Source organism: Aulostomus chinensis, chromosome 21 (assembly GCF_037954235.1).
Source record: "Aulostomus chinensis isolate RoL2024-O1b breed Wild chromosome 21, RoL_Achi_v1.0, whole genome shotgun sequence".
Classification (NCBI taxonomy): domain Eukaryota; kingdom Metazoa; phylum Chordata; class Actinopteri; order Syngnathiformes; family Aulostomidae; genus Aulostomus; species Aulostomus chinensis.
In genome coordinates this window covers 15,462,903-15,472,663 of record NC_141340.1, presented here as the reverse complement: position 1 = coordinate 15,472,663, position 9,761 = coordinate 15,462,903, and positions in this window count along the sequence as shown.

Genomic DNA, 9,761 nt, shown 5'->3' with positions numbered 1-9,761 from the left:
TTTATTTTTTTTGTACGTGGGAATAAAAAGATTTAAATCTATGCAGCCGAGCAGGTTTGGCCTCCTAAGAAAGATCTGAAGGCAGGCCAGAAATAACAAGAGGCCTCGGCAAATGCGATACTTAAAGCAGAACTTGACAACACAGAATTTAATGAGCCACATAAAGAAAACATATTTGTACACGGTAGAGTTTGCATGCGCTTTCAGGGAGGTTGGTTGAGTTGTGCTTTAAAGACAGATACTTAAACACTACAAGCCAAATAAACCAAACGAAAACTGTTAAGGAACCCTCAAATTGACCCACTCACAGCAAACTAGAACAACTAAAGCCACACAAGAAGGCCTGCAAGATGGCTACTCAGTCAAGGTAACAGGAACCTATATGTACCAGAAAGAAAAGTGTTTCGTTTTATTTATTTTTTTTGGCAAAGGATCTATAACATATTTTTAAAAATGTAGATGATGTGATACTATACTTCTGTCAATTTATTTGATTTATTGGTGATAGTTGTCACACTCCCATGGTACTTATACCATCACTGTTGCCTCTTTAATATCTGGTTAAAGACCTAACCACAAAAATCACCCATACTCTCTCTCTCTCTCTCTCTCTCTGTCTCTCTCTCATTTTTTGTGTAACTTGACGATGAGATTTACCTCCACTCCTGCTTATTGTTGCAACATGATTTTAGCTCCAACACATTTGCAAAAAACGATATGCACATTAACATTAAAACTTATGGGGAAAAAAGTTACACAGTCATTGGTACAGGAAATTCTTCTGTTATTGGAAAGTCACTACATGACCAGCTATTATCGCATTAAATATCAAAATAATGACGTTATTGGCGCCATCAGTGGTTTTTACATTATCGGCTTGAACGCACATCTTGTGTGTGCGTAATAAAGAGTGTTAAAGTAACGCAAGTTCATTGCCATAAGATATTTGTGTAATTTTATTCTAAGATTCAATGTCATGGTGTTGATATGTTGATACAGATATACTGATAGCATTGAAAGCCATATATATGGAATATAAATCGAGTCATGGTGCTCCATACCTGTGGATATATGCATCACAACTCCATGCAGAGTGGAGGAAAAGTCTTTGTTGTGACCTTCCAGACCATAAACCAACAGGTAGGAGTGGACTTGGGGGGGGGGGGGGGATATACCAATAACAGTGTAACATTAACAGTCATGACATCCACATGACACACACTGTGAGTTATTATAGGAAGTGCTGCAGTTCTTTGAGACCCTTACTAAAGTCCGGACTGTTTGATTCTATTTATGTGCATGGAATAAAAGATTTAATGTGTATTGCATCTAAAAAAAAAAAAAAATGATAGCACTAAAAATGCGCAAAGAAATACAAGTGTTTAGTGATAATATCAAGACAAATACTTGAAAATATGACGTGCACCTGAAGGAGTACATCAATAAGACATGTGTGAATCATTTATATGTTCCTTTTTGAAAAAATGTTTCTGTGCTTAGATGTGACCACAACATAGATTTGTAACTGCTTTGAAGGAATGAAGACGTCGCATCGATGCACATCAAGATCTCCTTCCACCACAATGTGGGTTGTAATGACAGCGTGGTGCTGTTTTTAGACCTCAGAAAAAGAAGATGGCAGCCAAAGAGTTGTTGAGTGTGACATTACTTCATAAAGACGTATTATCTGTAGTAGGATGGGGCGGCATGGCTCAGATGTAGAGTGGCCCCCTTGCAACCAAAGGGTTGCTGGTTCGATTCCTCACTTCCCCTGGTGACCATGTCCAAGTATCCTTGAGCAAAATACTGAGCTCCCTATTGCTCCTGATGGCCCTGCGTCTGACTGGTGACCCGTCCAGGGTGAACCCCGCCTCTCGCCCAATGTCAGCTGCGATAGGCTCCACCCCCCGTGACCCTTAACGGGCGAGTGGTATAAAAAAATGGATGGATCCATTGTCTTCCGCTTATTCCTATTGATTCTAATTATTTATTCCATCACAGGGCCAACACACAGAGACAGACAACCATTCACACTCACAGCCACACCTACGGTCAATTTAGAGTATCAATCAGCCTCGTCCCCTCTTGATGTCTTTGGACTGTGGGAGGAAGCTGGAGTACCAGAGAGAACCCACACAGGAACAGGGAGAACATGGAGACTCACACAGAAAGATCCTGTGTTGGAGCTGGGGCTCGAGCCTGGAACCTTCTTGCTGTGAGGCGACAGTGCTGACCACTGCACCACCATGCTGCCGGCCATGTTAATCTGTTTATGGTAATTCTCGGTGGCCATGTCAGGATTCGGCCCGCCAGTCAAGAGATAAGTGGATTCAGATGGACAAAGATTTCTTTGTTTTATCGTGAGATACTTTGAGCAGGCTAGTATATAATCTCAGCAATGATTCCTCCTTCAGCTGCAGAGACAAAGGCCAAATTCAGACTTTTGTGTGTCAATTACAAGTATTTGTGTTTATCTGATGTTAAACTTCTTATGCATGTGTCTGGAGTCAGATCTCCCCTCCCTTCATCTTGCTGACAGAGAGGCACTTGAAGACGAAAGATCTCAGCCAAACTCCATGTTAAGCAGATCTTTCCCCCCATTTATTAGGAGACAAGGTCACATTTATGTTTGCTCTGCTTACTGGACACGTCCATATTTGGCCCAGACCATCTCCAAATGCCGTCTGATGTGAGTGATCGCGTCACATTCCATTCCATCCCATCTCCCCTTTCTCTACTGATGTTCCCCAGGGCTCTGTCCTCAGCCCTGTTCTGTTAATAATCTATTTCCTCCCCTTTGGTCGTCTTTCTGTAAATATAACATTCATTTGCATAGTTACACAGACGATACCCAGCTCTACCTTCTGACCAAACCCATCACCACCTTCCGACCCTCCTCCCACTCTGACTGGTAACAGGAAATCAAATTGTGGTTCTCTTCCAATTTTCTCAAACTCAGCACTGATAAAATAGAGGTTCTTCTAAATGTTTCCACATACATCCTCACTAAAACTTTTAAATTCACCATCGACAACTCCTCTGTTTGCCCATCCCCTCAGGTGAGGAGTCCGAGTGTTTGTTGTCCTTGACAGCGCTCTGGCATTCCAAACCCACATCATCCTCTGTCTTTTTAGCAGTCTTTTTGTGGACACTCCTGTACTGCTGGAAAAACTCAGGTGATGGCTTCCCTGGGTCCCAAACTGTGTACGTGTCTAGGAATGGAAACTTTTGTGGTTCCACGGAAGGGTTTGAGTGATTTTAGATATACAATATCAATTTGCCCTTTGAAATTCAAGATGTTGAAATTAATGTATGCTTGTCTGTCCTCAAACACCTCATGAGGTCCTGTGCTAGCCAATTAAATGCAAGAATTTAGCCCTTTGTCCAACGTTAGTCTGTAAGACATGGTTGAGGGTTATAAAGAGAAAGTAACGGCAGAATTAGGGTTTTATGGGGTTTCTTACGGAGCCTGCACTGGTTTCAATTTTGGAATCATTAATATTGCAAGGGTTCCAGTGAATGTTTAGACCCCAGATGAAGACAGTACAGGATTCTATAACAAGGAGAGTTAATCTGGAAGCCAGAGAAGTTCCCAGAGGAGGAACTGGAGCAGAATTGAAGGAGGAAAGCTGGGCAGGTGAATCTGGTGGTGGAATCTGAGAGATCTGGACAAAAGGTAAAGTCGAATCCACAGAGCGAGAAACAAACTTCCTATAAGGAGCTAAGATCTCTCGATAAGTAGAGAATGAACCGATCTTATGTAAATAGGGCAGAGTAGAAGGTGTCTTGATCAGATGCAGGTGTGTGATGAGCAACAGACGAAGGTCTGAAGGATCTCCAGCTTCACCCCAGCTAGACATTCAAACAAACACAGAACAAACAGACAGGGGGAGACAAATCCACATGAGGGGAGAGAGAACAGGGGACACAAGAGGGAAAAAAAAAACGCTCTGCGCTCTAACAAATATTGTTCTAGTAGTTTAGTTTGTATTTTTGTGGTTATCACAATCTCTAACTGTAATTTTGGAAGAAAACTAGTTTGCATGTACAAATTAACCAAAGTTCCTTTATTTTTAAATTTTGCCTTTACATTTGTTCCATTAATAAAGAGGATCAGTAAAGATTATTGGAAAGATTATCTGTGTCATGCGTCATTACTGGTTTAAAGGCTGATTCTAGATAAATACATGATACATTTACAGTCAGCAACTGTGTCAAACCCTTCTTTAACACCAGGGAGAACTATTAGACTCACAAGGATTCTCTACCTGGACATTTCTGGAGGTAATATGTGTGCCCCAACTCCTACCTTTGGATGCTGATGTAAAGTGTGGATAACCGCCGCTGTTACTCACCCTCACCGCCCAATATCAAAGTTGCCTCCTCCACCAACATCCAATATGAACAGAGCCGGGTGGATACTGATGGTGGAGGTTCTGCCCCCCCTTAATTTTGGAGACTTAGGCAGTACATGACCTTGTGTTACATCAGAAAACAATTAATCAAAAAAAGAATTAAGAATGAATCTTTTGAGTGAACAAACTAAAGCGAATCACAAACGGAAAACTTTCATTTCTCAGTTCAGATGAGTTTACCTGTCATGTCCATCCACGCAGCAGGGTTCTTTGTTTGCCTTGTGCCTATGTTGTCTCGTGGCTTCCTGTTTTATTTTGAAATTTAACCCTCCTCTCATTTCTGGTACCTTTCCCTTTCCCCTGGTGTGTTTCCCACCTGTCTGATTTTCTTCCCTGCCCTGATCGGGTCCACCTGTTTCCCATCACCTCATGTGTAGATGTAGTTCACTTTATCCGATGATAGTTCGTCTTGTCCTTGATGCAAACCGTGCAACGCCGTTCCATGTCACGCTCTGTGTTACGTAAAGCTTACATTTTGGTGCTTTTTTTGATAATTTGTTCTAGTTAGGTTTTTTTTGTCCATGCTCAGTGTCTTGTTTGAATTTTTACATTTCTTTGTTACTTTGTTCAGCCAAGTATTCATCCTCATTCCTCGTCAGAGTGGTTTTGAGTTTTCTTGCGGTTCAGCCTTTTCCCTCAGAGCAATTTTGATTTGTACCTCGTCATTAAACTTCCCTCATCTCGCACCTTGCCTGGGAGTCATGGGTTCACGTCCAAGTTGTGAATTTTCCCTTTGTGAGTGTGTGAGGCAGAGAGCAATGTAGGGAGATCAAACTTGATTCATTTTCTGCACGTGAAAGACTGGAACCACTCTCTAAATGAGTGTATCCTTCAAGCTAAGAGCTGACGTGTAGTGGCCTGCTAAGCACAAATACCAGGTTCAAACCATGTTAAGGCAGAAACGACCAAGCAGTGATGAAGCAGTAAAATATGTTTATGTTGTCTTGAACATAAACATACCAGAGTATAGCCAGAGGCTCATTTCCATCTGTTGTCCCAAGACAGATGTTACCTAGAGGCATGGTTAAAAAAAAAAAAAAAAAGTGAAAATACAACTTCCTGTACATTTTATCAATGCAGTTGCAAGATAAATAGCATACGACCCTCATCAGTCTGTATCACTTTCTTTTTACTAGTATTGGTTGCAGTCATTTCCTACTCTAAGATGGGGCTGAAATCAAAACTGTAGTGTTGGCAAGTCCATGTAAAAGATAGATACTGCAAAATGTAGGCGTCACACTACAGTTCCTGATTTATTTGTACAGAATGAAGTAAAATGATAGGACCTTTCATGAAATGCCAAATCAGCAAGATTCCACAGGGACTTGAACCCCTTCCCAGTAAACCAGGAATATCGTTACCAGCGCCTTTTGCTTTTTGCCTGCACATGAAAGGAAAACGAGACCTGCACCAGCAAGAACATACGAGAGCCAGCATTTCATGATACCATTTTTATTATAAATGAGTTTCAAAAACCCTATGAGCACCTGGACCAGAATTACCAGGTCTTTTGTTTCTTTTAACACTTTGTACCAGAGAAGAAAAGTCTGTATGATAGAAATTATTATACCCGTGATACAATGGAGGCTCCAGATATCTTGTCATCGTTTGTAATGTGCACTTTACACACAAAACACAAAAACAAACGCAAGTCTGAAATGACAATTATTTCTCCCACAAAAGAAAAGGTCAGGAGCAAATGGTTCAGTAAATTTGAACAGTGAGCCACCAGTGGAATGTATGTCATCATAGAGCGACGTGCCACAGGACCACTCCTGTCAAGGGTGAAGCTGGGAGTCACGACCAGGCTTGGACACAAGCGCAGGGCTCATGTGGTTCAATGAAGGTTTCCAGGTGACTCCAGGTTCAAGGAGCAGAATAAAGGCTATGAACCCATCTTATAGGATCACCCCGCTTCTGTACAGGAAGAGGTGAGGCTATGAAAACTATATATATATGGGAAAAAAAAAATCACTCCAATTAGAGGAATGAACACAATGGGCTATGAAAGGTTAGTGGATCAATGAAAATCACTCCAACTATGGAGGAAACAAGAACTCAAAATAAAGAGCATAAACAACAAGAAGCACTCACTAAATAACAACAGGAGGCACTAAGTTATGAAAAGGTAAGGAAACAAAAGATCACTCCTCACGGAGGAAAGAAAAGGCTATGAAAACATTAACTGAAGACCAGAAGACCGGAAGGAAACTACAAAACACCGATCAAGGCAGCGGTCAAAGGTCTGAGGTGAACGCAGGGGACGAAACACACTGGCACAAGACAAAGGGAGACGCAGGGTAATGGGGAACAGGTGGAAACACTTAGCAATCAGACCAAGACTCACGAGGAAGGGCAACTTTACCTGAAACGAGAGGAGAGTTCCATTTCAAAATAAAACAGAAAATGACAAGACAAAAAATGGAGACAGGACAAAAACTCAACTTGACTTCACCGCGGTGCGACACCAGTGGGTTAGTTCACCTTAAAATCACCTTGATACAGACTGATCTAAAATGATCATACCGTGTGACATCTGCTAGTGGAAAAAGTGGTCGAGCTAAAATAATTCCAAAAGACATGTTGGGCTGTGAGGCCTCCAACTTCCTGCACTGATAGCTCACTTCCAGTTAACCTTGTCCCCTCTTGATGTCTTTGGACTGTGGGAGGAAGCTGGAGTACCAGAGAGAACCCACACAGGAACAGGGAGAACATGGAGACTCACACAGAAAGATCCTGTGCTGGAGCCGGGGCTCGAGCCTGGAACCTTCTCGCTGTGAGGCGACAGTGCTGACCACTGCACCACCGCGCCGCCCCAGTTAAAATACATTCATCTTTATTGTTGAAACCAGCGTTCTGCTTCGTGAAGGACTCACAGGTGTCTTTTGCTATCTTTGCACTCACATTCTAACCTTGAGTTCTTCCTGTAGGCTACACTCTTTAGCTTGTCCTTTGCACCAGAACCAACAGCTCTCTCTTCATTTCATTCAGCAGATCTTCCAGGGCGTTGGTGATCCCTGTCTAATTGTTGGTATACAGTCATGGTTGGGATGATGGTATCTCAACAGAGATGTGTTTTGTGTGTATTGAGGCCGTCTGTGCTGTTGTTTATGTCTTCCCCATGTTGTTTACTGGGCAAGTCTGTAGATTTAAAGCAGTCCAACTTTGCCTCACTGGCTTCCGGACTCCTTGTGGAGACAGGCTGCCTTTTAATGACTGAGGTGTTAACAAGACCAGCTTGTTGTGGTCGGGATATGCATTTTTTTTACATTTCCTCAATCGAAAAAAAAAGGTCCAGTGTTTTCCATGTTGTGCAATCAACAAAATGACTAGCTCTGCATGTAATTCAGCACACACAGTTTGTCTAATTACCCAAAGACCTCTTGATGTTCCCCTGAAGGTTCACATCTCCTCCTCCTTCCTCGCATGCTGCTTTCCTCTGGCTCTGCACCTCTGGCATCCCTCTACTAGGATCACAGCTTCTCAGCATGTCACCACACCACAAAAAGTGATGAAAATAACATGAAAACATGAGAAAAGTGTAAGGGAACCATATGTGTATATATATATATATATTAAAAAAAAAGATGCCGACAATAACATAAAAATCAACGCCCTATTTTAAAGTTGTTTAATGGTGGCTGAGTTTATGTTGCATTGCTTACATTTATATTTAGTTTCTGCAGGGTCAACAGTGGCGTCGTAGTGAGAACGAAGCCGTGGCACTTCCGCATGTCACTCGTGTATTTACTGGGCTACAGTGGTGGTTGGTCGCACCATTTTGCTGCAACACTTGTAAAAGTGCACTTGCTATTTTTCTAAAGTAGTCCACTGAAACTTGTGGGATGATGCGTCACTCTTCCCCTCCTCCTTTCCCATACTTGGATTGAACATATCTAAGTAAAGGCAGGCAGAAGAGGCTCAACCAGCTCAAGTGAGTAAAAACAAGCAGTGTTGTTCCAAAGCACTGTGTATTTGTGTCGTCTTCTTTTCAGCACGTCTTGATAAATTACTTTTTTAGAGATTTTCTTTTGATTTGCACTTTGTGTAAGCCTCTGTCATGGCTATTCCATCAATGCAATTTACAATTACATAATCATGTTGGCTTTCTGTCCTGTTTAGATTCATAGACCATATCAATACCCTGTCGGCTCCCTTCACTGAGGTACCAGAACATATTCAGTTTATTAGTGAAATCTGCTGACTCTCAATCTCCATTAACCGAGGCAAACGTGTCTCATATGTCCACCCTTGAAGTAGTCAATTCCTCACTGGTGTACATCAGTAATACTATAATCCCCCCCAAAAAAATGAGTGCTGCGTTTCGTTAGGATGTCAGGTCATCCCGATATGCGTTTGCTGTGCCGTCTGTAAGAGTTAAATGTTGTCGGCGCTACCTAAATCATCCTGGTCATTCAAATTGGTTTAAAAATCACAAATGTCAGGCAGCAATTTGTCATTAGACCATGTTAAAGCATGGATTTTCTCCAAGAATTCAAAATCCAGTGGAAAAACCCCACCAGTTTTTGGTGGAGTGAACCCGTGGTGAGTCTTAACTTCCGGCTCATCCCTGCACCACCCTGTGGCAGCCTTGTTTGGCTCAGCGTAAAGAAGCAAAGGGGTATGATGGTGGAGTCACTTACCCTGCTGACTGTCAACAGGGTCAAGCATTACCGTTTGCTGCATAAATATTCATCCCAAACAATATTCAGCTTCTAAATCTACTGCTAGACATGTGGCCAAAGACTCAAAGGCAAAATGGAAGGAACGGTAAACATGAAAGATAATGAGGGGAACATCAGCGCCCCCTGAAGGTCTCATGTTTATTCCTCTCCCAAAAGTCACTAATAACCTGTCTAACATATCCTAAACTTCCAGACTCACCTCATGTTTAATGAAAATCTTGCACAGAACTCGACATCAGAACATGAAACCTCCCAGACCTCGAATTTTAAAAGCAACTTTGAAGGAATCAAGGAAAGGCTGCGCATCGGAAGAAGCAAAACATTTACGCGCACACGGCAAATGGTAAATAGTGAAAGTGTCGCCTGGATGGCTGCGTTGCATGAGTGGAAAGGGCGACTCTCGTGTGTGTTCTCGAAGGTGACTGTATATGCACAGCGGGAGGCGAGAGAGGGACATCAACATACCTCCCATCAAGAATAAATAAGTTTGGAGTTACCGGAGGAAAAAAACCACACCCACACCAACGTGACAAACTCAGCTGGTACAAAGTCAGAGCAGTTTAGTTCTGGAGAGTGTTGGGAAATATTTGTCTCTTACAAAAATAGATGTGTGCAACTGCAGTGCAATTTTCATTGCAAGTGCAGAAAATCTACAAGTCAT